Below are 23,390 nucleotides of genomic sequence, written 5' to 3' on the forward strand. Positions count from 1 at the left end.
ATCAAACTCTGGTTGCGACAAAAGACAAGACGCTTCTGGATAGGGAAAAAAGTGGTCTGATTATGACATCATAATGGAAAAAAAGAAATAAACAAAAGCTTACGGCACCTGAGGTTCCTAGTTGGTCTCCCATAGGGAAAAAAGTGGTCTGATTGTGACATCATTATGCAAAAAAGAAATAAACAAAAGCTTACGGCACCTGAGGTTCCTAGTTGGTCTCCCATACAAGTACTAACCAGGCCCGAGTCTGGATGGCTTCCGAGATCTGACATTTTCAGACTGGTATGGCCGTAAGTGAAATTAAGAGAATGCAATCTCGCTACTGTTGGTAGAATATCAAACTCTGGTTGCGACAAAAGACAAGACGCTTCTGGATAGGGAAAAAAGTGGTCTGATTATGACATCATAATGCAAAAAAGAAATAAACAAAAGCTTACGGCACCTGAGGTTCCTAGTTGGTCTCCCTTAGGGAAAAAAGTTGTCTGATTATGACATCATAATGCAAAAAAGAAATAAACAAAAGCTTACGGCACCTGAGGTTCCTAGTTGGTCTCCCATACAAGTACTAACCAGGCCCGAGTCTGGATGGCTTCCGAGATCTGGCATTTTCAGACTGGTATGGCCGTAAGTGAAATTAAGAGAATGCGATCTCGCTAATGTTGGTAGAATATCAAACTCTGGTTGCGACAAAAGACAAGACGCTTCTGGATAGGGAAAAAAGTGGTCTGATTATGACATCATAATGCAAAAAAGAAATAAACAAAAGCTTACGGCACCTGAGGTTCCTAGTTGGTCTCCCATACAAGTACTAACCAGGCCCGAGTCTGGATGGCTTCCAAGATCTGACGAGATCAGGCATTTTCAGACTGGTATGGCCGTAAGGGAAATTAAGAGAATGCGATCTCGCTAATGTTGGTAGAATATCAAACTCTGGTTGCGACAAAAGACAAGACGCTTCTGGATTGGGAAAAAAGTGGTCTGATTATGACATCATAATGCAAACAAGAAATAAACAAAAGCTTACGGCACCTGAGGTTTCCAGTTGGTCTCCCATACAAGTACTAACCAGGCCCGAGTCTGGATGGCTTCCGAGATCTGACGAGATCAGGCATTTTCAGACCGGTATGGCCGTAAGTGAAATCAAGAGAATGCGATCTCGCTAATGTTGGTAGAATATCAAACTCTGGTTGCGACAAAAGACAAGACGCTTCTGGATAGGGAAAAAAGTGGTCTGATTATGACATCATAATGCAAAAAAGAAATAAACAAAAGCTTACGGCACCTGAGGTTCCTAGTTGGTCTCCCATACAAGTACTAACCAGGCCCAAGTCTGGATGGCTTCCAAGATCTGACGAGATCAGGCATTTTCAGACTGGTATGGCCGTAAGTGAAATTAAGAGAATGCGATCTCGCTAATGATGTTAGAATATCAAACTCTGGTTGCGACAAAAGACAAGACGCTTCTGGATAGGGAAAAAAGTGGTCTGATTATGACATCATAATGCAAAAAAGAAATAAACAAAAGCTTACGGCACCTGAGGTTCCTAGTTGGTCTCCCATAGGGAAAAAAGTGGTCTGATTATGACATCATAATGCAAAAAAGAAATAAACAAAAGCTTACGGCACCTGAGGTTCCTAGTTGGTCTCCCATACAAGTACTAACCAGGCCCAAGTCTGGATGGCTTCCGAGATCTGACAAGATCAGGCATTTTAAGACTGGTATGGCCGTAAGTGAAATTAAGAGAATGCGATCTCGCTAATGTTGGTAGAATATCAAACTCTGGTTGCGACAAAAGACAAGACGCTTCTGGATAGGGAAAAAAGTGGTCTGATTATGACATCATAATGGAAAAAAAGAAATAAACAAAAGCTTACGGCACCTGAGGTTCCTAGTTGGTCTCCCATAGGGAAAAAAGTGGTCTGATTATGACATCATAATGCAAAAAAGAAATAAACAAAAGCTTACGGCACCTGAGGTTCCTAGTTGGTCTCCCATACAAGTACTAACCAGGCCCGAGTCTGGATGGCTTCCGAGATCTGACATTTTCAGACTGGTATGGCCGTAAGTGAAATTAAGAGAATGCAATCTCGCTTCTGTTGGTAGAATATCAAACTCTGGTTGCGACAAAAGACAAGACGCTTCTGGATAGGGAAAAAAGTGGTCTGATTATGACATCATAATGCAAAAAAGAAATAAACAAAAGCTTACGGCACCTGAGGTTCCTAGTTGGTCTCCCTTAGGGAAAAAAGTTGTCTGATTATGACATCATAATGCAAAAAATAAATAAACAAAAGCTTACAGCACCTGAGGTTCCTAGTTGGTCTCCCATACAAGTACTAACCAGGCCCGAGTCTGGATGGCTTCCGAGATCTGGCATTTTCAGACTGGTATGGCCATAAGTGAAATTAAGAGAATGCGATCTCGCTAATGTTGGTAGAATATCAAACTCTGGTTGCGACAAAAGACAAGACGCTTCTGGATAGGGAAAAAAGTGGTCTGATTATGACATCATAATGCAAAAAAGAAATAAACAAAAGCTTACGGCACCTGAGGTTCCTAGTTGGTCTCCCATACAAGTACTAACCAGGCCCGAGTCTGGATGGCTTCCAAGATCTGACGAGATCAGGCATTTTCAGACTGGTATGGCCGTAAGAGAAAATAAGAGAATGCGATCTCGCTAATGTTGGTAGAATATCAAACTCTGGTTGCGACAAAAGACAAGACGCTTCTGGATAGGGAAAAAAATGGTCTGATTATGACATCATAATGCAAAAAAGAAATAAACAAAAGCTTACGGCACCTGAGGTTCCTAGTTGGTCTCCCATAGGGAAAAAAGTGGTCTGATTATGACATCATGATGCAAAAAAGAAATAAACAAAAGCTTACGGCACCTGAGGTTCCTAGTTGGTCTCCTATACAAGTACTAACCAGGCCCAAGTCTGGATGGCTTCCAAGATCTGACGAGATCAGGCATTTTAAGACTGGTATGGCAGTAAGTGAAATTAAGAGAATGCGATCTTGCTAATGTTGGTAGAATATCAAACTCTGGTTGCGACAAAAGACAAGACGCTTCTGGATAGGGAAAAAAGTGGTCTGATTATGACATCATAATGCAAAAAAGAAATAAACAAAAGCTTACGGCACCTGAGGTTCCTAGTTGGTCTCCCATAGGGAAAAAAGTGGTCTGATTATGACATCATAATGCAAAAAAGAAATAAACAAAAGCTTACGGCACCTGAGGTTCCTAGTTGGTCTCCCATACAAGTACTAACCAGGCCCAAGTCTGGATGGCTTCCGAGATCTGACGAGATCAGGCATTTTCAGACTGGTATGGCCGTAAGTGAAATTAAGAGAATGCGATCTCGCTAATGTTGGTAGAATATCAAACTCTGGTTGCGACAAAAGACAAGACGCTTCTGGATAGGGAAAAAAGTGGTCTGATTATGACATCATAATGGAAAAAAAGAAATAAACAAAAGCTTACGGCACCTGAGGTTCCTAGTTGGTCTCCCATAGGGAAAAAAGTGGTCTGATTGTGACATCATTATGCAAAAAAGAAATAAACAAAAGCTTACGGCACCTGAGGTTCCTAGTTGGTCTCCCATACAAGTACTAACCAGGCCCGAGTCTGGATGGCTTCCGAGATCTGACATTTTCAGACTGGTATGGCCGTAAGTGAAATTAAGAGAATGCAATCTCGCTACTGTTGGTAGAATATCAAACTCTGGTTGCGACAAAAGACAAGACGCTTCTGGATAGGGAAAAAAGTGGTCTGATTATGACATCATAATGCAAAAAAGAAATAAACAAAAGCTTACGGCACCTGAGGTTCCTAGTTGGTCTCCCTTAGGGAAAAAAGTTGTCTGATTATGACATCATAATGCAAAAAAGAAATAAACAAAAGCTTACGGCACCTGAGGTTCCTAGTTGGTCTCCCATACAAGTACTAACCAGGCCCGAGTCTGGATGGCTTCCGAGATCTGGCATTTTCAGACTGGTATGGCCGTAAGTGAAATTAAGAGAATGCGATCTCGCTAATGTTGGTAGAATATCAAACTCTGGTTGCGACAAAAGACAAGACGCTTCTGGATAGGGAAAAAAGTGGTCTGATTATGACATCATAATGCAAAAAAGAAATAAACAAAAGCTTACGGCACCTGAGGTTCCTAGTTGGTCTCCCATACAAGTACTAACCAGGCCCGAGTCTGGATGGCTTCCAAGATCTGACGAGATCAGGCATTTTCAGACTGGTATGGCCGTAAGGGAAATTAAGAGAATGCGATCTCGCTAATGTTGGTAGAATATCAAACTCTGGTTGCGACAAAAGACAAGACGCTTCTGGATAGGGAAAAAAGTGGTCTGATTATGACATCATAATGCAAAAAAGAAATAAACAAAAGCTTACGGCACCTGAGGTTCTTAGTTGGTCTCCCATAGGGAAAAAAGTGGTCTGATTATGACATCATAATGCAAAAAAGAAATAAACAAAAGCTTACGGCACCTGAGGTTCCTAGCTGGTCTCCCATACAAGTACTAACCAGGCCCGAGTCTGGATGGCTTCCGAGATCTGACGATATCAGGCATTTTCAGACTGGTATGGCCGTAAGTGAAATTAAGAGAATGCGATCTCGCTAATGTTGGTAGAATATCAAACTCTGGTTGCGACAAAAGACAAGACGCTTCTGGATAGGGAAAAAAGTGGTCTGATTATGACATCATAATGCAAAAAATAAATAAACAAAAGCTTACGGCACCTGAGGTTCCTAGTTGGTCTCCCATACAAGTACTAACCAGGCCCAAGTCTGGATGGCTTCCGAGATCTGACGAGATCAGGCATTTTCAGACTGGTATGGCCGTAAGTGAAATTAAGAGAATGCGATCTCGTTAATGTTGGTAGAATATCAAACTCTGGTTGCGACAAAAGACAAGATGCTTCTGGATAGGGAAAAAAGTGGTCTGATTATGACATCATAATGCAAAAAAGAAATAAACAAAAGCTTACGGCACCTGAGGTTCCTAGTTGGGCTCCCATACAAATACTAAGCAGGCCCGAGTCTGGATGTCTTCCGAGATCTGACGAGATCCGGCATTTTCAGACTGGTATGGCCGTAAATCAAATTAAGATAATGCGATCTCGCTAATGTTGGTAGAATATCAAACTCTGGTTGCGACAAAAGACAAGACGCTTCTGGATTGGGAAAAAAGTGGTCTGATTATGACATCATAATGCAAAAAAGAAATAAACAAAAGCTTACGGCACCTGAGGTTCCTAGTTGGTCTCCCATAGGGAAAAAAGTGGTCTGATTATGACATCATAATGCAAAAAAGAAATAAACAAAAGCTTACGGCACCTAAGGTTCCTAGTTGGTCCCCCATACAAGTACTAACCAGGCCCGAGTCTGGATGGCTTCCGAGATCTGACGAGATCAGGCATTTTCAGACTGGTATGGCCGTAAGTGAAATTACAAGAATGCAATCTCGCTAATGTTGGTAGAATAACAAACTCTGGTTGCGACAAAAGACAAGACGCTTCTGGATAGGGAAAAAAGTGGTCTGATTATGACATCATAATGCAAAAAAGAAATAAACAAAAGCTTACGGCACCTGAGGTTCCTAGTTGGTCTCCCATAGGGAAAAAAGTGGTCTGATTATGACATCATAATGCAAAAAATAAATAAACAAAAGCTTACGGCACCTGAGGTTCCTAGTTGGTCTCCCATACAAGTACTAACCAGGCCCAAGTCTGGATGGCTTCCAAGATCTGACGAGATCAGGCATTTTCAGACTGGTATGGCCGTAAGTGAAATTAAGAGAATGCGATCTCGTTAATGTTGGTAGAATATCAAACTCTGGTTGCGACAAAAGACAAGATGCTTCTGGATAGGGAAAAAAGTGGTCTGATTATGATATCATAATGCAAAAAAGAAATAAACAAAAGCTTACGGCACCTGAGGTTCCTAGTTGGTCTCCCATACAAGTACTAACCAGGCCCGAGTCTGGATGGCTTCCAAGGTCTGACGAGATCAGGCATTTTCAGACTGGTATAGCCGTAAATGAAATTAAGAGAATGCGATCTCGCTAATGTTGGTAGAATATCAAACTCTGGTTGCGACAAAAGACAAGACGCTTCTGGATAGGGAAAAAAGTGGTCTGATTATGACATCATAATGCAAAAAAGAAATAAACAAAAGCTTACGGCACCTGAGGTTCCTAGTTGGTCTCCCATACAAGTACTAACCAGGCCCGAGTCTGGATGGCTTCCGAGATCAGGCATTTTCAGACAGGTATGGCCGTAAGTGAAATTAAGAGAATGCGATCTCGCTAATGTTGGTAGAATATCAAACTCTGGTTGCGACAAAAGACAAGACGCTTCTGGATAGGGAAAAAAGTGGTCTGATTATGACATCATAATGGAAAAAAGAAATAAACAAAAGCTTACGGCACCTGAGGTTCCTAGTTGGTCTCCCATACAAGTACTAACCAGGCCCGAGTCTGGATGGTTTCCGAGATCTGATGAGATCAGGCATTTTCAGACTGGTATGGCCGTAAGGGAAATTAAGAGAATGCGATCTCGCTAATGTTGGTAGAATAACAAACTCTGGTTGCGACAAAAGACAAGACGCTTCTGGATAGGGAAAAAAGTGGTCTGATTATGACATCATAATGCAAAAAAGAAATAAACAAAAGCTTACGGCACCTGAGGTTCCTAGTTGGTCTCCCATAGGGAAAAAAGTGGTCTGATTATGACATCATAATGCAAAAAAGAAATAAACAAAAGCTTACGGCACCTGAGGTTGCTAGTTGGTCTCCCATACAAGTACTAACCAGGCCCGAGTCTGGATGGCTTCCGAGATCTGACAAGATCAGGCATTTTCAGACTGGTATGGCCGTAAGTGAAATTAAGAGAATGCGATCTTGCTAATGTTGGTAGAATATCAAACTCTGGTTGCGACAAAAGACAAGACGCTTCTGGATAGGGAAAAAAGTGGTCTGATTATGACATCATAATGCAAAAAATAAATAAACAAAAGCTTACGGCACCTGAGGTTCCTAGTTGGTCTCCCATAGGGAAAAAAGTGGTCTGATTATGACATCATAATGCAAAAAAGAAATAAACAAAAGCTTACGGCACCTGAGGTTCCTAGTTGGTCTCCCATACAAGTACTAACCAGGCCCGAGTCTGGATGGCTTCCGAGATCTGACGAGATCAGGCATTTTCAGACTGGTATGGCCATAAGTGAAATTAAGAGAATGCGATCTCGCTAATGTTGGTAGAATATCAAACTCTGGTTGCGACAAAAGACAAGACGCTTCTGGATAGGGAAAAAAGTGGTCTGATTATGACATCATAATGCAAAAAAGAAATAAACAAAAGCTTATGGCACCTGAGGTTCCTAGTTGGTCTCCCATAGGGAAAAAAGAAGTCTGATTATGACATCATAATGCAAAAAATAAATAAACAAAAGCTTACGGCACCTGAGGTTCCTAGTTGGTCTCCCATACAAGTACTAACCAGGCCCAAGTCTGGATGGCTTCCGAGATCTGACAAGATCAGGCATTTTCAGACTGGTATGGCCGTAAGTGAAATTAAGAGAATGCGATCTCGCTAATGTTGGTAGAATATCAAACTCTGGTTGCGACAAAAGACAAGACGCTTCTGGATAGGGAAAAAAGTGGTCTGATTATGACATCATAATGCAAAAAAGAAATAAACAAAAGCTTACGGCACCTGAGGTTCCTAGTTGGTCTCCCATAGGGAAAAAAGAAGTCTGATTATGACATCATAATGCAAAAAAGAAATAAACAAAAGCTTACGGCACCTGAGGTTCCTAGTTGGTCTCCCATACAAGTACTAACCATGCCCGAGTCTGGATGGCTTCCGAGATTTGGCATTTTCAGACTGGTATGGCCGTAAGGGAAATTAAGATAATGCGATCTCGCTAATGTTGGTAGAATATCAAACTCTGGTTGCGACAAAAGACAAGACGCTTCTGGATAGGTAAAAAAGTGGTCTGATTATGACATCATAATGCAAAAAAGAAATAAACAAAAGCTTACGGCACCTGAGGTTCCTAGTTGGTCTCCCATAGGGAAAAAAGTGGTCTGATTATGACATCATAATGCAAAAAAGAAATAAACAAAAGCTTACGGCACCTGAGGTTCCTAGTTGGTCTCCCATACGGAAAAAAGTGGTCTGATTATGACATCATAATGCAAAAAAGAAATAAACAAAAGCTTACGGCACCTGAGGTTCCTAGTTGGTCTCCCATACAAGTACTAACCAGGCCCGAATCTGGATGGCTTCCGAGATCTGACGAGATCAGGCATTTTCAGACTGGTATTGCCGTATGTGAAATTAAGAGAATGCGATCTCGCTAATGTTGGTAGAATATCAAACTCTGGTTGCGACAAAAGACAAGACGCTTCTGGATAGGGAAAAAAGTGGTCTGATTATGACATCATAATGCAAAAAAGAAATAAACAAAAGCTTACGGCACCTGAGGTTCCTAGTTGGTCTCCCATACAAGTACCAACCAGGCCCGAGTCCGGATGGCTTCTGAGATCTGACGAGATCAGGCATTTTCAGACTGGTATGGCCGCAAGGGAAATTAAGAGAATGCGATCTCGCTAATGTTGGTAGAATATCAAACTCTGGTTGCGACAAAAGACAAGACGCTTCTGGATAGGGAAAAAAGTGGTCTGATTATGACATCATAATGCAAAAAAGAAATAAACAAAAGCTTACGGCACCTGAGGTTCCTAGTTGGTCTCCCATACAAGTACTAACCAGGCCCGAGTCTGGATGGCTTCCGAGATCTGACGAGATCAGGCATTTTCAGACTGGTATGGCCGTAAGTGAAATTAAGAGAATGCGATCTCGCTAATGTTGGTAGAATATCAAACTCTGGTTGCGACAAAAGACAAGACACTTCTGGATAGGGAAAAAAGTGGTCTGATTATGACATCATAATGCAAAAAAGAAATAAACAAAAGCTTACGGCACCTGAGGTTCCTAGTTGGTCTCCCATACAAGTACTAACCAGGCCCGAGTCTGGATGGCTTCCGAGGTCTGACGAGATCAGGCATTTTCAGACTGGTATGGCCGTAAATGAAATTAAGAGAATGCGATCTCGCTAATGTTGGTAGAATATCAAACTCTGGTTGCGACAAAAGACAAGACGCTTCTGGATAGGGAAAAAAGTGGTCTGATTATGACATCATAATGCAAAAAAGAAATAAACAAAAGCTTACGGCACCTGAGGTTCCTAGTTGGTCTCCCATACAAGTACTAACCAGGCCCGAGTCTGGATGGCTTCCGAGATCAGGCATTTTCAGACAGGTATGGCCGTAAGTGAAATTAAGAGAATGCAATCTCGCTAATGTTGGTAGAATATCAAACTCTGGTTACGACAAAAGACAAGACGCTTCTGGATAGGGAAAAAAGTGGTCTGATTATGACATCATAATGCAAAAAAGAAATAAACAAAAGCTTACGGCACCTGAGGTTCCTAGTTGGTCTCCCATACAAGTACTAACCAGGCCCGAGTCTGGATGGCTTCCGAGATCTGACGAGATCAGGCATTTTCAGACTGGTATGGCCGTAAGTGAAATTAAGAGAATGCGATCTCGCTAATGTTGGTAGAATATCAAACTCTGGTTGCGACAAAAGACAAGACGCTTCTGGATAGGGAAAAAAGTGGTCTGATTATGACATCATAATGCAAAAAAGAAATAAACAAAAGCTTACGGCACCTGAGGTTCCTAGTTGGTCTCCCATAGGGAAAAAAGTGGTCTGATTATGACATCATAATGCAAAAAAGAAATAAACAAATGCTTACGGCACCTGAGGTTCCTAGTTGGTCTCCCATACAAGTACTAACCAGGCCCGAGTCTGGATGGCTTCCGAGATCTGACGAGATCAGGCATTTTCAGACTGGTATGGCCATAAGTGAAATTAAGAGAATGCGATCTCGCTAATGTTGGTAGAATATCAAACTCTGGTTGCGACAAAAGACAAGACGCTTCTGGATAGGGAAAAAAGTGGTCTGATTATGACATCATAATGCAAAAAAGAAATAAACAAAAGCTTACGGCACCTGAGGTTCCTAGTTGGTCTCCCATAGGGAAAAAAGAAGTCTGATTATGACATCATAATGCAAAAAATAAATAAACAAAAGCTTACGGCACCTGAGATTCCTAGTTGGTCTCCCATACAATTACTAACCAGGCCCAAGTCTGGATGGCTTCCGAGATCTGACGAGATCAGGCATTTTCAGACTGGTATGGCCGTAAATGAAATAAAGAGAATGCGATCTCGCTAATGTTGGTAGAATATCAAACTCTGGTTGCGACAAAAGACAAGACGCTTCTGGATAGGGAAAAAAGTGGTCTGATTATGACATCATAATGCAAAAAAGAAATAAACAAAAGCTTACGGCACCTGAGGTTCCTAGTTGGTCTCCCATACAAGTACTAACCAGGCCCAAGTCTGGATGGCTTCCGAGATCTGACAAGATCAGGCATTTTCAGACTGGTATGGCCGTAAGTGAAATTAAGAGAATGCGATCTCGCTAATGTTGGTAGAATATCAAACTCTGGTTGCGACAAAAGACAAGACGCTTCTGGATAGGGAAAAAAGTGGTCTGATTATGACATCATAATGCAAAAAAGAAATAAACAAAAGCTTACGGCACCTGAGGTTCCTAGTTGGTCTCCCATAGGGAAAAAAGTGGTCTGATTATGACATCATAATGCAAAAAAGAAATAAACAAAAGCTTACGGCACCTGAGGTTCCTAGTTGGTCTCCCATACAAGTACTAACCATGCCCGAGTCTGGATGGCTTCCGAGATCTGGCATTTTCAGACTGGTATGGCCGTAAGGGAAACTAAGATGATGCGATCTCGCTAATGTTGGTAGAATATCAAACTCTGGTTGCGACAAAAGACAAGACGCTTCTGGATAGGTAAAAAAGTGGTCTGGTTATGACATCATAATGCAAAAAAGAAATAAACAAAAGCTTACGGCACCTGAGGTTCCTAGTTGGTCTCCCATAGGGAAAAAAGTGGTCTGATTATGACATCATAATGCAAAAAAGAAATAAACAAAAGCTTACGGCACCTGAGGTTCCTAGTTGGTCTCCCATACAAGTACTAACTAGGCCCGAGTCTGGATGGCTTCCGAGATCTGACGAGTTCAGGCATTTTCAGACTAGTATGGCTGTAAGTGAAATTAAGAGAATGCGATCTCGCTAATGTTGGTAGAATATCAAACTCTGGTTGCGACAAAAGACAAGACGCTTCTGGATAGGGAAAAAAGTGGTCTGATTATGACATCATAATGCAAAAAAGAAATAAACAAAAGCTTACGGCACCTGAGGTTCCTAGTTGGTCTCCCATACAAGTACTAACCAGGCCCGAGTCTGGATGGCTTCTGAGATCTGACGAGATCAGGCATTTTCAGACTGGTATGGCCGTAAGTGAAATTAAGGGAATGCGATCTCGCTAATGTTGGTAGAATATCAAACTCTGGTTGCGACAAAAGACAAGACGCTTCTAAATAGGGAAAAAAGTGGTCTGATTATGACATCATAATGCAAAAAAGAAATAAACAAAAGCTTACGGCACCTGAGGTTCCTAGTTGGTCTCCCATAGGGAAAAAAGTGGTCTGATTATGACATCATAATGCAAAAAAGAAATAAACAAAAGCTTACGGCACCTGAGGTTCCTAGTTGGTCTCCCATACAAGTACTAACTAGGCCCGAGTCTGGATGGCTTCCAAGATCTGACGAGATCAGGCATTTTCAGACTAGTATGGCTGTAAGTGAAATTAAGAGAATGAGATCTCGCTAATGTTGGTAGAATATCAAACTCTGGTTGCGACAAAAGACAAGACGCTTCTGGATAGGGAAAAAAGTGGTCTGATTATGACATCATAATGCAAAAAAGAAATAAACAAAAGCTTACGGCACCTGAGGTTCCTAGTTGGTCTCCCATACAAGTACTAACCAGGCCCGAGTCTGGATGGCTTCCGAGATCTGACGAGATCAGGCATTTTCAGACTGGTATGGCCGTAAGTGAAATTAAGAGAATGCGATCTCGCTAATGTTGGTAGAATATCAAACTCTGGTTGCGACAAAAGACAAGACGCTTCTAAATAGGGAAAAAAGTGGTCTGATTATGACATCATAATGCAAAAAAGAAATAAACAAAAGCTTACGGCACCTGAGGTTCCAAGTTGGTCTCCCATAGGGAAAAAAGTGGTCTGATTATGACATCATAATGCAAAAAAGAAATAAACAAAAGCTTACAGCACCTGAGGTTCCTAGTTGGTCTCCCATACAAGTACTAACCAGGCCCGAGTCTGGATGACTTCCGAAATCTGACAAGATCAGGCATTTTCAGACTGGTATGGCCGTAAGTGAAATTAAGAGAATGCGATCTCGCTAATGTTGGTAGAATATCAAACTCTGGTTGCGACAAAAGACAAGACGCTTCTGGATAGGGAAAAAAGTGGTCTGATTATGACATCATAATGCAAAAAAGAAATAAACAAAAGCTTACGGCACCTGAAGTTCCTAGTTGGTCGTCCCATACAAGTACTAACCAGGCCCGAGTCTGGATGGCTTCCGAGATCTGACGAGATCAGGCATTTTCAGACTGGTATGGCCGTAAGTGAAATTAAGAGAATGCGATCTCGCTAATGTTGGTAGAATATCAAACTCTGGTTGCGACAAAAGACAAGACGCTTCTGGATAGGGAAAAAAGTGGTCTGATTATGACATCATAATGCAAAAAAGAAATAAACTAAAGCTTACGGCACCTGAGGTTCCTAGTTGGTCTCCCATAGGGAAAAAAGTGGTCTGATTATGACGTCATAATGCAAAAAAGAAATAAACAAAAGCTTACGGCACCTGAGGTTCCTAGTTGGTCTCCCATACAAGTACTAACCAGGCCCGAGTCTGGATGGCTTCCGAGATCTGACGAGATCAGGCATTTTCAGACTGGTATGGCCGTAACGGAAATTAAGAGAATGCGATCTCGCTAATGTTGGTAGAATATCAAACTCTGGTTGCGACAAAAGGCAAGACGCTTCTGGATAGGGAAAAAAGTGGTCTGATTATGACATCATAATGCAAAAAAGAAATAAACTAAAGCTTACGGCACCTGAGGTTCCTAGTTGGTCTCCCATAGGGAAAAAAGTGGTCTGATTATGACGTCATAATGCAAAAAAGAAATAAACAAAAGCTTACGGCACCTGAGGTTCCTAGTTGGTCTCCCATACAAGTACTAACCAGGCCCGAGTCTGGATGGCTTCCAAGATCTGACGAGATCAGGCATTTTCAGACTGGTATGGCCGTAAGTGAAATTAAGAGAATGCGATCTCGCTAATTTTGGTAGAATATCAAACTCTGGTTGCAACAAAAGACAAGACGCTTCTGGATAGGGAAAAAAGTGGTCTGATTATGACATCATAATGCAAAAAAGAAATAAACAAAAGCTTACGGCACCTGAGGTTCCTAGTTGGTCTCCCATACAAGTACTAACCAGGCCCAAGTCTGGATGGCTTCCGATATCTGATGAGATCAGGCATTTTCAGACTGGTATGGCCGTAAATGAAATTAAGAGAATGCGATCTCGCTAATGTTGGTAGAATATCAAACTCTGGTTGCGACAAAAGACAAGACGCTTCTGGATAGGGAAAAAAGTGGTCTGATTATGACATCATAATGCAAAAAAGAAATAAACAAAAGCTTACGGCACCTGAGGTTCTTAGTTGGTCTCCCATAGGGAAAAAAGTGGTCTGATTATGACATCATAATGCAAAAAAGAAATAAACAAAAGCTTACGGCACCTGAGGTTCCTAGTTGGTCTCCCATACAAGTACTAACCAGGCCCAAGTCTGGATGGCTTCCGAGATCTGACGAGATCAGGCATTTTCAGACTGGTATGGCCGTAAGTGAAATTAATAGAATGCGATCTCGCTAATGTTGGTAGAATATCAAACTCTGGTTGCGACAAAAGACAAGACGCTTCTGGATAGGGAAAAAAGTGGTCTGATTATGACATCATAATGCAAAAAAGAAATAAACAAAAGCTTACGGCACCTGAAGTTCCTAGTTGGTCGTCCCATACAAGTACTAACCAGGCCCAAGTCTGGATGGCTTCCGAGATCTGACGAGATCAGGCATTTTCAGACTGGTATGGCCGTAAGTGAAATTAATAGAATGCGATCTCGCTAATGTTGGTAGAATATCAAACTCTGGTTGCGACAAAAGACAAGACGCTTCTGGATAGGGAAAAAAGTGGTCTGATTATGACATCATAATGCAAAAAAGAAATAAACAAAAGCTTACGGCACCTGAGGTTCCTAGTTGGTCTCCCATAGGGAAAAAAGTGGTGTGATTATGACATCATAATGCAAAAAAGAAATAAACAAAAGCTTACGGCACCTGAGGTTCCTAGTTGGTCTCCCATACAAGTACTAACCAGGCCCGAGTTTGGATGGCTTCCAAGATCTGACGAGATCAGGCATTTTCAGACTGGTATGGCCGTAAGTGAAATTAAGAGAATGCGATCTCGCTAATTTTGGTCGAATATCAAACTCTGGTTGCGACAAAAGACAAGACGCTTCTGGATAGGGAAAAAAGTGGTCTGATTATGACATCATAATGCAAAAAAGAAATAAACAAAAGCTTACGGCACCTGAGGTTCCTAGTTGGTCTCCCATACAAGTACTAACCAGGCCCAAGTCTGGATGGCTTCCGATATCTGATGAGATCAGGCATTTTCAGACTGGTATGGCCGTAAATGAAATTAAGAGAATGCGATCTCGCTAATGTTGGTAGAATATCAAACTCTGGTTGCGACAAAAGACAAGACGCTTCTGGATAGGGAAAAAAGTGGTCTGATTATGACATCATAATGCAAAAAAGAAATAAACAAAAGCTTACGGCACCTGAGGTTCCTAGTTGGTCTCCCATAGGGAAAAAAGTGGTCTGATTATGACATCATAATGCAAAAAAGAAATAAACAAAAGCTTACGGCACCTGAGGTTCCTAGTTGGTCTCCCATACAAGTACTAACCAGGCCCAAGTCTGGATGGCTTCCGAAATCTGACGAGATCAGGCATTTTCAGACTGGTATGGCCGTAAGTGAAATTAAGAGAATGCGATCTCGCTAATGTTGGTAGAATATCAAACTCTGGTTGCGACAAAAGACAAGACGCTTCTGGATAGGGAAAAAAGTGGTCTGATTATGACATCATAATGCAAAAAAGAAATAAACAAAAGCTTTCGGCACCTGAAGTTCCTAGTTGGTCTCCCATACAAGTACTAACCAGGCCCGAGTCTGGATGGCTTCTGAGATCTGACGAGATCAGGCATTTTCAGACTGGTATGGCCGTAAGGGAAATTAAGAGAATGCGATCTCGCTAATGTTGGTAGAATATCAAACTCTGGTTGCGACAAAAGACAAGACGCTTCTGGATAGGGAAAAAAGTGGTCTGATTATGACATCATAATGCAAAAAAGAAATAAACAAAAGCTTACGGCACCTGAGGTTCCTAGTTGGTCTCCCATAGGGAAAAAAGTGGTCTGATTATGACATCATAATGCAAAAAAGAAATAAACAAAAGCTTACGGCACCTGAGGTTCCTAGTTGGTCTCCCATACAAGTACTAACCAGGCCCAAGATTGGATGGCTTCCGAGATCTGACGAGATCAGGCATTTTCAGACTGGTTTGGCCGTAAGTGAAATTAAGAGAATGCGATCTCGTTAATGTTGGTAGAATATCAAACTCTGGTTGCGACAAAAGACAAGACGCTTCTGGATAGGGAAAAAAGTGGTCTGATTATGACATCATAATGCAAAAAAGAAATAAACAAAAGCTTACGGCACCTGAGGTTCCTAGTTGGTCTCCCATAGGGAAAAAAGTGGTCTGATTATGACATCATAATGCAAAAAAGAAATAAACAAAAGCTTACGGCACCTGAGGTTCCTAGTTGGTCTCCCATACAAGTACTAACCAGGCCCAAGTCTGGATGGCTTCCGAGATCTGACGAGATCAGGCATTTTCAGACTGGTTTGGCCGTAAGTGAAATTGAGAGAATGCGATCTCGTTAATGTTGGTAGAATATCAAACTCTGGTTGCGACAAAAGACAAGATGCTTCTGGATAGGGAAAAAAGTGGTCTGATTATGACATCATAATGCAAAAAAGAAATAAACAAAAGCTTACGGCACCTGAGGTTCCTAGTTGGTCTCCCATACAAGTACTAACCAGGCCCGAGTCTGGATGGCTTCCAAGATCTGACGAGATCAGGCATTTTCAGACTGGTATGGCCGTAAGTGAAATTAAGAGAATGCGATCTCGCTAATGTTGGTAGAATATCAAACTCTGGCTGCGACAAAAGACAAGACGCTTCTGGATAGGGAAAAAAGTGGTCTGATTATGACATCATAATGCAAAAAAGAAATAAACAAAAGCTTACGGCACCTGAGGTTCCTAGTTGGTCTCCCATACAAGTACTAACCAGGCCCAAGTCTGGATGGCTTCCGATATCTGATGAGATCAGGCATTTTCAGACTGTTACGGCCGTAAATGAAATTAAGAGAATGCGATCTCGCTAATGTTGGTAGAATATCAAACTCTGGTTGCGACAAAAGACAAGACGCTTCTGGATAGGGAAAAAAGTGGTCTGATTATGACATCATAATGCAAAAAAGAAATAAACAAAAGCTTACGGCACCTGAGGTTCCTAGTTGGTCTCCCATAGGGAAAAAAGTGGTCTGATTATGACATCATAATGCAAAAAAGAAATAAACAAAAGCTTACGGCACCTGAGGATCCTAGTTGGTCTCCCATACAAGTACTAACCAGGCCCAAGTCTGGATGGCTTCCGAGATCTGACAAGATCAGGCATTTTCAGACTGGTATGGCCGTAAGTGAAATTAAGAGAATGCGATCTCGCTAATGTTGGTAGAATATCAAACTCTGGTTGCGACAAAAGACAAGACGCTTCTGGATAGGGAAAAAAGTGGTCTGATTATGACATCATAATGCAAAAAAGAAATAAACAAAAGCTTACGGCACCTGAGGTTCCTAGTTGGTCTCCCATAGGGAAAAAAGTGGTCTGATTATGACATCATAATGCAAAAAAGAAATAAACAAAAGCTTACAGCACCTGAGGTTCCTAGTTGGTCTCCCATACAAGTACTAACCAGGCCCAAGTCTGGATGGCTTCCGAGATCTGACGAGATCAGGCATTTTCAGACTGGTATGGCCGTAAGTGAAATTAAGCGAATGCGATCTCGCTAATGTTGGTAGAATATCAAACTCTGGTTGCGACAAAAGACAAGACGCTTCTGGATAGGGAAAAAAGTGGTCTGATTATGACATCATAATGCAAAAAAGAAATAAACAAAAGCTTACGGCACCTGAGGTTCCTAGTTGGTCTCCCATACAAGTACTAACCAGTCCCAAGTCTGGATGGCTTCCGATATCTGATGAGATCAGACATTTTCAGACTGGTATGGCCGTAAATGAAATTAAGAGAATGCGATCTCGCTAATGTTGCTAGAATATCAAACTCTTTTTGCGACAAAAGACAAGACGCTTCTGGATAGGGAAAAAAGTGGTCTGATTATGACATCATAATGCAAAAAAGAAATAAACAAAAGCTTATGGCACCTGAGGTTCCTAGTTGGTCTCCCATAGGGAAAAAAGTGGTCTGATTATGACATCATAATGCAAAAAAGAAATAAACAAAAGCTTACGGCACCTGAGGTTCCTAGTTGGTCTCCCATACAAGTACTAACCAGGCCCGAGTCTGGATGGCTTCCGAGATCTGGCATTTTCAGACTGGTATGGCCGTAAGTGAAATTAAGAGAATGCTATCTCGCTAATGTTGGTAGAATATCAAACTCTGGTTGCGACAAAAGACAAGACGCTTCTGGATAGGGAAAAAAGTGGTCTGATTATGACATCGTAATGCAAAAAAGAAATAAACAAAAGCTTACGGCACCTGAGGTTCCTAGTTGGTCTCCCATACAAGTACTATTCAGGCCCAAATCTTGATGGCTTCTGAGATCTGACGAGATCAGGCATTTACAGACTGGTATGGCCGTAAACGAAATTAAGAGAATGCAATCTCACTAATGTTGGTAGAATATCAAACTCTGGTTGCGACAAAAGACAAGACGCTTCTGGATAGGGAAAAAAGTGGTCTGATTATGACATCATAATGCAAAAAAGAAATAAACAAAAGCTTACGGCACCTGAGGTTCCTAGTTGGTCTCCCATAGGGAAAAAAGTGGTCTGATTATGACATCATAATGCAAAAAAGAAATAAACAAAAGCTTACGGCACCTGAGGTTCCTAGTTGGTCTCCCATACAAGTACTAACCAAGCCCAAGTCTGGATGGCTTCCGAGATCTGACATTTTCAGACTGGTATGGCCGTAAGTGAAATTAAGAGAATGCGATCTCGTTAATGTTGGTAGAATATCAAACTCTGGTTGCGACAAAAGACAAGATGCTTCTGGATAGGGAAAAAAGTGGTTTGATTATGACATCATAATGCAAAAAAGAAATAAACAACAGCTTACAGCACCTGAGGTTCCTAGTTGGTCTCCCATACATGTACTAACCAGGCCCGAGTCTGGATGGCTTCCGAGATCTGACGAGATCAGGCATTTTCAGACTGGTATGGCCGTAAGTGAAATTAAGAGAATGCGATCTCGCTAATGTTGGTAGAATATCAAACTCTGGTTGCGACAAAAGACAAGACGCTTCTGGATAGGGAAAAAAGTGGTCTGATTATGACATCATAATGCAAAAAAGAAATAAACAAAAGCTTACGGCACCTTAGGTTCCTAGTTGGTCTCCCATTGGGAAAAAAGTGGTCTGATTATGACATCATAATGCAAAAAAGAAATAAACAAAAGCTTACGGCACCTGAGGTTCCTAGTTGGTCTCCCATACAAGTACTAACCAGGCCCGAGTCTGGATGGCTTCCGAGATCTGATGAGATCAGGCATTTTCAGACTGGTATGGCCGTAAGTGAAATTAAGAGAATGCGATCTCACTAATGTTGGTAGAATATCAAACTCTGGTTGCGACAAAAGACAAGACGCTTCTGGATAGGGAAAAAAGTGGTCTGATTATGACATCATAATGCAAAAAAGAAATAAACAAAAGCTTACGGCACCTGAGGTTCCTAGTTTTTCTCCCATAGGGAAAAAAGTGGTCTGATTATGACATCATAATGCAAAAAAGAAATAAACAAAAGCTTACGGCACCTGAGGTTCCTAGTTGGTCTCCCATACAAGTACTAAACAGGCCCAAGTCTGGATGGCTTCCGAGATCTGACGAGATCAGGCATTTTCAGACTGGTATGGCCGTAAGTGAAATTAAGAGAATGCGATCTTGTTAATGTTGGTAGAATATCAAACTCTGGTTGCGACAAAAGACCAGATGTTTCTGGATAGGGAAAAAAGTGGTCTGATTATGACATCATAATGCAAAAAAGAAATAAACAAAAGCTTATGGCACCTGAGGTTCCTAGTTGGTCTCCCGTACAAGTACTAACCAGGCCCGAGTCTGGATGGCTTCCGAGATCTGACGAGATCAGGCATTTTCAGACTGGTATGGCCGTAAGTGAAATTAAGAGAATGCGATCTCGCTAATGTTGGTAGAATATCAAACTCTGGTTGCGACAAAAGACAAGACGCTTCTGGATAGGGAAAAAAGTGGTCTGATTATGACATCATAATGCAAAAAAGAAATAAACAAAAGCTTACGGCACCTGAGGTTCCTAGTTGGTCTCCCATACAAGTACTAACCAGACCCGAGTCTGGATGGCTTCCGAGATCTGACGAGATCAGGCATTTTCAGACTGGTATGGCCGTAAGTGAAATTAAGAGAATGCGATCTCGCTAATGTTGGTAGAATATCAAACTCTGGTTGCGACAAAAGACAAGACCCTTCTGGATAGGGAAAAAAGTGGTCTGATTATGACATCATAATGCAAAAAAGAAATAAACAAAAGCTTACGGCACCTGAGGTTCCTAGTTGGTCTCCCATACAAGTACTATTCAGGCCCGAGTCTTGATGGCTTCTGAGATCTGACGAGATCAGGCATTTACAGACTGGTATGGCCGTAAATGAAATTAAGAGAATGCGATCTCACTAATGTTGGTAGAATATCAAACTCTGGTTGCGACAAAAGACAAGACGCTTCTGAATAGGGAAAAAAGTGGTCTGATTATGACATCATAATGCAAAAAAGAAATAAACAAAAGCTTACGGCACCTGAGGTTCCTAGTTGGTCTCCCATACAAGTACTAACCAAGCCCAAGTCTGGATGGCTTCCGAGATCTGACATTTTCAGACTGGTACGGCCGTAAGTTAAATTAAGAGAATGCGATCTCGTTAATGTTGGTAGAATATCAAACTCTGGTTGCGACAAAAGACAAGATGCTTCTGGATAGGGAAAAAAGTGGTTTGATTATGACATCATAATGCAAAAAAGAAATAAACAACAGCTTACAGCACCTGAGGTTCCTAGTTGGTCTCCCATTGGGAAAAAAGTGGTCTGATTATGACATCATAATGCAAAAAAGAAATAAACAAAAGCTTACGGCACCTGAGGTTCCTAGTTGTCTCCCATACAAGTACTAACCAGGCCCAAATCTGGATGGCTTCCGAGATCTGATGAGATCAGGCATTTTCAGACTGGTATGGCCGTAAATGAAATTAAGAGAACGCGATCTCGCTAATGTTGGTAGAATATCAAACTCTGGTTGCGACAAAAGACAAGACGCTTCTGGATAGGGAAAAAAGTGGTCTGATTATGACATCATAATGCAAAAAAGAAATAAACTAAAGCTTACGGAACCTGAGGTTCCTAGTTGGTCTCCCATACAAGTACTAACCAGGCCCGAGTCTGTATGGCTTCCGAGATCTGACGAGATCAGGCATTTTCAGACTGGTATGGCCGTAAGTGAAATTAAGAGAATGCGATCTCGCTAATGTTGGTAGAATATCAAACTCTGGTTGCGACAAAAGACAAGACGCTTCTGGATAGGGAAAAAAGTGGTCTGATTATGACATCATAATGCAAAAAAGAAATAAACAAAAGCTTACGGCACCTGAGGTTCCTAGTTGGTCTCCCATACAAGTACTAACCAGACCCGAGTCTGGATGGCTTTCGAAATCTGACGAGATCAGGCATTTTCAGACTGGTATGGCCGTAAGTGAAATTAAGAGAATGCGATCTCGCTAATGTTGGTAGAATATCAAACTCTGGTTGCGACAAAAGACAAGACGCTTCTGGATAGGGAAAAAAGTGGTCTGATTATGACATCATAATGCAAAAAAGAAATAAACAAAAGCTTACGGCACCTGAGGTTCCTAGTTGGTCTCCCATAGGGAAAAAAGGAGTCTGATTATGACATCATAATGCAAAAAAGAAATAAACAAAAGCTTACGGCACCTGAGGTTCCTAGTTGGTCTCCCATACAAGTACTAACCAGGCCCGAGTCTGGATGGCTTCCGAGATCTGACAAGATCAGGCATTTTCAGACTGGTATGGCCGTAAGTGAAATTAAGAGAATGCGATCTCGCTAATGTTGGTAGAATATCAAACTCTGGTTGCGACAAAAGACAAGACGCTTCTGGATAGGGAAAAAAGTGGTCTGATTATGACATCATAATGCAAAAAAGAAATAAACAAAAGCTTACGGCACCTGAGGTTCCTAGTTGGTCTCCCATAGGGAAAAAAGTGGTCTGATTATGACATCATAATGCAAAAAAGAAATAAACAAAAGCTTACGGCACCTGAGGTTCCTAGTTGGTCTCCCATAGGGAAAAAAGTGGTCTGATTATGACATCATAATGCAAAAAAGAAATAAACAAAAGCTTACGGCACCTGAGGTTCCTAGTTGGTCTCCCATACAAGTACTAACCAAGCCCAAGTCTGGATGGCTTCCGAGATCTGACATTTTCAGACTGGTATGGCCGTAAGTGAAATTAAGAGAATGCTATCTCGTTAATGTTGGTAGAATATCAAACTCTGGTTGCGACAAAAGACAAGATGCTTCTGGATAGGGAAAAAAGTGGTTTGATTATGACATCATAATGCAAAAAAGAAATAAACAACAGCTTACAGCACCTGAGGTTCCTATTTGGTCTCCCATACAAGTACTAACCAGACCCGAGTCTGGATGGCTTCCGAGATCTGACGAGATCAGGCATTTTCAGACTGGTATGGCCGTAAGTGAAATTAAGAGAATGCGATCTCGCTAATGGTGGTAGAATATCAAACTCTGGTTGCGACAAAAGACAAGACGCTTCTGGATAGGGAAAAAAGTGGTCTGATTATGACATCATAATGCAAAAAAGAAATAAACAAAAGCTTACGGCACCTTAGGTTCCTAGTTGGTCTCCCATTGGGAAAAAAGTGGTCTGATTATGACATCATAATGCAAAAAAGAAATAAACAAAAGCTTACGGCACCTGAGGTTCCTAGTTGGTCTCCCATACAAGTACTAACCAGGCCCGAGTCTGGATGGCTTCCGAGATCTGATGAGATCAGGCATTTTCAGACTGGTATGGCCGTAAGTGAAATTAAGAGAATGCGATCTCACTAATGTTGGTAGAATATCAAACTCTGGTTGCGACAAAAGACAAGACGCTTCTGGATAGGGAAAAAAGTGGTCTGATTATGACATCATAATGCAAAAAAGAAATAAACAAAAGCTTACGGCACCTGAGGTTCCTAGTTGGTCTCCCATAGGGAAAAAAGTGGTCTGATTATGACATCATAATGCAAAAAAGAAATAAACAAAAGCTTACGGCACCTGAGGTTCCTAGTTGGTCTCCCATACAAGTACTAAACAGGCCCAAGTCTGGATGGCTTCCGAGATCTGACGAGATCAGGCATTTTCAGACTGGTATGGCCGTAAGTTAAATTAAGAGAATGCGATCTCGTTAATGTTGGTAGAATATCAAACTCTGGTTGCGACAAAAGACAAGATGCTTCTGGATAGGGAAAAAAGTGGTTTGATTATGACATCATAATGCAAAAAAGAAATAAACAACAGCTTACAGCACCTGAGGTTCCTAGTTGGTCTCCCATTGGGAAAAAAGTGGTCTGATTATGACATCATAATGCAAAAAAGAAATAAACAAAAGCTTACGGCACCTGAGGTTCCTAGTTGTCTCCCATACAAGTACTAACCAGGCCCAAATCTGGATGGCTTCCGAGATCTGATGAGATCAGGCATTTTCAGACTGGTATGGCCGTAAATGAAATTAAGAGAACGCGATCTCGCTAATGTTGGTAGAATATCAAACTCTGGTTGCGACAAAAGACAAGACGCTTCTGGATA

At 41.5% G+C, this 23,390-nt stretch overlaps 63 pseudogenes; all 63 read right to left on the minus strand.

The window, feature by feature from the left end:
- Positions 1-764: 764 nt before the first annotated feature.
- LOC134596748 (5S ribosomal RNA) lies at positions 765-883 on the minus strand (annotated as a pseudogene).
- Positions 884-1,017: 134 nt separating this feature from the next.
- LOC134595024 (5S ribosomal RNA) lies at positions 1,018-1,136 on the minus strand (annotated as a pseudogene).
- Positions 1,137-1,270: 134 nt separating this feature from the next.
- Positions 1,271-1,389, minus strand: LOC134595325 (5S ribosomal RNA; annotated as a pseudogene).
- A 225-nt stretch (positions 1,390-1,614) lies between these two features.
- LOC134597053 (5S ribosomal RNA) lies at positions 1,615-1,733 on the minus strand (annotated as a pseudogene).
- Positions 1,734-2,536: 803 nt separating this feature from the next.
- On the minus strand, positions 2,537-2,655 carry LOC134595779 (5S ribosomal RNA; annotated as a pseudogene).
- Positions 2,656-2,880: 225 nt separating this feature from the next.
- LOC134589040 (5S ribosomal RNA) lies at positions 2,881-2,999 on the minus strand (annotated as a pseudogene).
- A 225-nt stretch (positions 3,000-3,224) lies between these two features.
- LOC134597825 (5S ribosomal RNA) lies at positions 3,225-3,343 on the minus strand (annotated as a pseudogene).
- Positions 3,344-4,146: 803 nt separating this feature from the next.
- On the minus strand, positions 4,147-4,265 carry LOC134596749 (5S ribosomal RNA; annotated as a pseudogene).
- Positions 4,266-4,490: 225 nt separating this feature from the next.
- On the minus strand, positions 4,491-4,609 carry LOC134597888 (5S ribosomal RNA; annotated as a pseudogene).
- Positions 4,610-4,743: 134 nt separating this feature from the next.
- LOC134597836 (5S ribosomal RNA) lies at positions 4,744-4,862 on the minus strand (annotated as a pseudogene).
- Positions 4,863-4,996: 134 nt separating this feature from the next.
- Positions 4,997-5,115, minus strand: LOC134588877 (5S ribosomal RNA; annotated as a pseudogene).
- A 225-nt stretch (positions 5,116-5,340) lies between these two features.
- Positions 5,341-5,459, minus strand: LOC134596014 (5S ribosomal RNA; annotated as a pseudogene).
- Positions 5,460-5,684: 225 nt separating this feature from the next.
- LOC134595326 (5S ribosomal RNA) lies at positions 5,685-5,803 on the minus strand (annotated as a pseudogene).
- Positions 5,804-5,937: 134 nt separating this feature from the next.
- Positions 5,938-6,056, minus strand: LOC134598371 (5S ribosomal RNA; annotated as a pseudogene).
- A 377-nt stretch (positions 6,057-6,433) lies between these two features.
- On the minus strand, positions 6,434-6,552 carry LOC134589212 (5S ribosomal RNA; annotated as a pseudogene).
- Positions 6,553-6,777: 225 nt separating this feature from the next.
- On the minus strand, positions 6,778-6,896 carry LOC134588426 (5S ribosomal RNA; annotated as a pseudogene).
- A 225-nt stretch (positions 6,897-7,121) lies between these two features.
- LOC134594875 (5S ribosomal RNA) lies at positions 7,122-7,240 on the minus strand (annotated as a pseudogene).
- A 225-nt stretch (positions 7,241-7,465) lies between these two features.
- LOC134595666 (5S ribosomal RNA) lies at positions 7,466-7,584 on the minus strand (annotated as a pseudogene).
- A 650-nt stretch (positions 7,585-8,234) lies between these two features.
- On the minus strand, positions 8,235-8,353 carry LOC134587768 (5S ribosomal RNA; annotated as a pseudogene).
- Positions 8,354-8,487: 134 nt separating this feature from the next.
- On the minus strand, positions 8,488-8,606 carry LOC134597055 (5S ribosomal RNA; annotated as a pseudogene).
- A 134-nt stretch (positions 8,607-8,740) lies between these two features.
- Positions 8,741-8,859, minus strand: LOC134592232 (5S ribosomal RNA; annotated as a pseudogene).
- A 134-nt stretch (positions 8,860-8,993) lies between these two features.
- LOC134595514 (5S ribosomal RNA) lies at positions 8,994-9,112 on the minus strand (annotated as a pseudogene).
- Positions 9,113-9,489: 377 nt separating this feature from the next.
- LOC134592244 (5S ribosomal RNA) lies at positions 9,490-9,608 on the minus strand (annotated as a pseudogene).
- A 225-nt stretch (positions 9,609-9,833) lies between these two features.
- Positions 9,834-9,952, minus strand: LOC134595264 (5S ribosomal RNA; annotated as a pseudogene).
- A 225-nt stretch (positions 9,953-10,177) lies between these two features.
- LOC134596946 (5S ribosomal RNA) lies at positions 10,178-10,296 on the minus strand (annotated as a pseudogene).
- A 134-nt stretch (positions 10,297-10,430) lies between these two features.
- On the minus strand, positions 10,431-10,549 carry LOC134595667 (5S ribosomal RNA; annotated as a pseudogene).
- A 559-nt stretch (positions 10,550-11,108) lies between these two features.
- Positions 11,109-11,227, minus strand: LOC134589032 (5S ribosomal RNA; annotated as a pseudogene).
- Positions 11,228-11,361: 134 nt separating this feature from the next.
- On the minus strand, positions 11,362-11,480 carry LOC134594681 (5S ribosomal RNA; annotated as a pseudogene).
- Positions 11,481-11,705: 225 nt separating this feature from the next.
- Positions 11,706-11,824, minus strand: LOC134589075 (5S ribosomal RNA; annotated as a pseudogene).
- Positions 11,825-11,958: 134 nt separating this feature from the next.
- On the minus strand, positions 11,959-12,077 carry LOC134592255 (5S ribosomal RNA; annotated as a pseudogene).
- Positions 12,078-12,302: 225 nt separating this feature from the next.
- On the minus strand, positions 12,303-12,421 carry LOC134597938 (5S ribosomal RNA; annotated as a pseudogene).
- Positions 12,422-12,555: 134 nt separating this feature from the next.
- LOC134598228 (5S ribosomal RNA) lies at positions 12,556-12,675 on the minus strand (annotated as a pseudogene).
- Positions 12,676-12,900: 225 nt separating this feature from the next.
- LOC134596851 (5S ribosomal RNA) lies at positions 12,901-13,019 on the minus strand (annotated as a pseudogene).
- Positions 13,020-13,244: 225 nt separating this feature from the next.
- LOC134596037 (5S ribosomal RNA) lies at positions 13,245-13,363 on the minus strand (annotated as a pseudogene).
- Positions 13,364-13,497: 134 nt separating this feature from the next.
- LOC134596148 (5S ribosomal RNA) lies at positions 13,498-13,616 on the minus strand (annotated as a pseudogene).
- A 225-nt stretch (positions 13,617-13,841) lies between these two features.
- LOC134597847 (5S ribosomal RNA) lies at positions 13,842-13,960 on the minus strand (annotated as a pseudogene).
- A 134-nt stretch (positions 13,961-14,094) lies between these two features.
- Positions 14,095-14,214, minus strand: LOC134597762 (5S ribosomal RNA; annotated as a pseudogene).
- Positions 14,215-14,439: 225 nt separating this feature from the next.
- On the minus strand, positions 14,440-14,558 carry LOC134598012 (5S ribosomal RNA; annotated as a pseudogene).
- A 134-nt stretch (positions 14,559-14,692) lies between these two features.
- Positions 14,693-14,811, minus strand: LOC134596149 (5S ribosomal RNA; annotated as a pseudogene).
- A 225-nt stretch (positions 14,812-15,036) lies between these two features.
- LOC134595403 (5S ribosomal RNA) lies at positions 15,037-15,155 on the minus strand (annotated as a pseudogene).
- A 134-nt stretch (positions 15,156-15,289) lies between these two features.
- LOC134595761 (5S ribosomal RNA) lies at positions 15,290-15,408 on the minus strand (annotated as a pseudogene).
- Positions 15,409-15,633: 225 nt separating this feature from the next.
- LOC134598145 (5S ribosomal RNA) lies at positions 15,634-15,752 on the minus strand (annotated as a pseudogene).
- Positions 15,753-15,977: 225 nt separating this feature from the next.
- Positions 15,978-16,096, minus strand: LOC134594994 (5S ribosomal RNA; annotated as a pseudogene).
- A 134-nt stretch (positions 16,097-16,230) lies between these two features.
- Positions 16,231-16,349, minus strand: LOC134596039 (5S ribosomal RNA; annotated as a pseudogene).
- A 134-nt stretch (positions 16,350-16,483) lies between these two features.
- Positions 16,484-16,602, minus strand: LOC134588806 (5S ribosomal RNA; annotated as a pseudogene).
- A 225-nt stretch (positions 16,603-16,827) lies between these two features.
- LOC134587835 (5S ribosomal RNA) lies at positions 16,828-16,946 on the minus strand (annotated as a pseudogene).
- A 225-nt stretch (positions 16,947-17,171) lies between these two features.
- On the minus strand, positions 17,172-17,290 carry LOC134589444 (5S ribosomal RNA; annotated as a pseudogene).
- Positions 17,291-17,424: 134 nt separating this feature from the next.
- Positions 17,425-17,543, minus strand: LOC134588934 (5S ribosomal RNA; annotated as a pseudogene).
- A 468-nt stretch (positions 17,544-18,011) lies between these two features.
- On the minus strand, positions 18,012-18,130 carry LOC134595606 (5S ribosomal RNA; annotated as a pseudogene).
- A 468-nt stretch (positions 18,131-18,598) lies between these two features.
- On the minus strand, positions 18,599-18,717 carry LOC134596798 (5S ribosomal RNA; annotated as a pseudogene).
- A 225-nt stretch (positions 18,718-18,942) lies between these two features.
- LOC134596152 (5S ribosomal RNA) lies at positions 18,943-19,061 on the minus strand (annotated as a pseudogene).
- A 225-nt stretch (positions 19,062-19,286) lies between these two features.
- On the minus strand, positions 19,287-19,405 carry LOC134589454 (5S ribosomal RNA; annotated as a pseudogene).
- A 134-nt stretch (positions 19,406-19,539) lies between these two features.
- LOC134597996 (5S ribosomal RNA) lies at positions 19,540-19,658 on the minus strand (annotated as a pseudogene).
- Positions 19,659-19,792: 134 nt separating this feature from the next.
- LOC134595876 (5S ribosomal RNA) lies at positions 19,793-19,911 on the minus strand (annotated as a pseudogene).
- Positions 19,912-20,045: 134 nt separating this feature from the next.
- Positions 20,046-20,164, minus strand: LOC134596364 (5S ribosomal RNA; annotated as a pseudogene).
- A 468-nt stretch (positions 20,165-20,632) lies between these two features.
- On the minus strand, positions 20,633-20,750 carry LOC134588576 (5S ribosomal RNA; annotated as a pseudogene).
- Positions 20,751-20,884: 134 nt separating this feature from the next.
- Positions 20,885-21,003, minus strand: LOC134595725 (5S ribosomal RNA; annotated as a pseudogene).
- A 134-nt stretch (positions 21,004-21,137) lies between these two features.
- LOC134588307 (5S ribosomal RNA) lies at positions 21,138-21,256 on the minus strand (annotated as a pseudogene).
- A 225-nt stretch (positions 21,257-21,481) lies between these two features.
- Positions 21,482-21,600, minus strand: LOC134596437 (5S ribosomal RNA; annotated as a pseudogene).
- A 559-nt stretch (positions 21,601-22,159) lies between these two features.
- Positions 22,160-22,278, minus strand: LOC134596832 (5S ribosomal RNA; annotated as a pseudogene).
- Positions 22,279-22,503: 225 nt separating this feature from the next.
- LOC134596163 (5S ribosomal RNA) lies at positions 22,504-22,622 on the minus strand (annotated as a pseudogene).
- A 225-nt stretch (positions 22,623-22,847) lies between these two features.
- On the minus strand, positions 22,848-22,966 carry LOC134589455 (5S ribosomal RNA; annotated as a pseudogene).
- A 225-nt stretch (positions 22,967-23,191) lies between these two features.
- Positions 23,192-23,309, minus strand: LOC134588577 (5S ribosomal RNA; annotated as a pseudogene).
- Between the last annotated feature and the right edge of the window lie 81 nt (positions 23,310-23,390).

The sequence above is a fragment of the Pelobates fuscus genome, chromosome 2, assembly GCF_036172605.1.
Source record: "Pelobates fuscus isolate aPelFus1 chromosome 2, aPelFus1.pri, whole genome shotgun sequence".
NCBI classification, from domain to species: domain Eukaryota; kingdom Metazoa; phylum Chordata; class Amphibia; order Anura; family Pelobatidae; genus Pelobates; species Pelobates fuscus.